The sequence below is a fragment of the Heptranchias perlo genome, chromosome 2 (genome assembly GCF_035084215.1).
Source record: "Heptranchias perlo isolate sHepPer1 chromosome 2, sHepPer1.hap1, whole genome shotgun sequence".
In the NCBI taxonomy this organism is placed as follows: domain Eukaryota; kingdom Metazoa; phylum Chordata; class Chondrichthyes; order Hexanchiformes; family Hexanchidae; genus Heptranchias; species Heptranchias perlo.
This window is the reverse complement of record NC_090326.1, coordinates 144,863,365-144,864,273: the sequence shown is the minus strand read 5'-3', so window position 1 is coordinate 144,864,273 and position 909 is coordinate 144,863,365.

The window sequence follows — 909 nt, the reverse complement described above, 5'->3', positions numbered from 1 at the left end:
CAGTATTGGTAGGAGTGACCACCACACAGTCCTTGTGGAGACGATGTCCTGTCTTCATACTGAGGAAACCATTCAATGTGTTGTGTGGCACTACCACCGTGCTAAATGGGATAGATTCAGAACAGATCTAGCAGCTCAAAACTGGGCATCCATGAGGTGCTGTGGGCCATCAGCAGCAGAATTGTATTCCAGCACAATCTCATGGCCCGGCATATTCCTAACTCCACCATTGTCTACCAGCCAGGGGATCAACCCTGGTTCAATGAGGAGTGTAGAAGAGCATGCCAGGAGCAGCACCAGGTGTACCTAAAAATGAAGTGCCAACCTGGTGAAGCTACAAAACAGGACTACATGCATGCTAAACAACAGAAGCAACATGCTATGGATAGAGCTAAGCAATTCCACAACCAACGGATCAGATCAAAGCTCTGCAGTCCTGCCACATCCAGTCATGAATGGTGGTGGACAATTAAAACAACTAATGGGAGGAGGAGGCTCTGTAAACATTCCCATCCTCAATGATGGCTGAGTCCAGCATTTGAGTGCAAAAGACAAGGCTGAAGAGTTTGCAACCATCTTCAGCCAGAAGTGCCGAGTAAACGATCCATCTCGGCCTCCTCCCGATATCCCCACCATCACTAGAGGCCAGTCTTCAGCCAATTCGATTCACTCCACATGATATCAGGAAACGGCTGAGTGCACTGGATACAACAAAGGCTATGGGCCCCGACAACATCCCAGTTGTAGTGCTGAAGACTTGTGCTCCAGAACTAGCCAAGCTGTTCCAGTACATCTGCAACACTGGCATCTACCCGACAATGTGGAAAATTGCCCGGGTATGTTCTGTCCAAAAAAAGCAGGACAAATTCAATCCGGCCAATTACCGCCCCATCAGTCTACACTCAATCA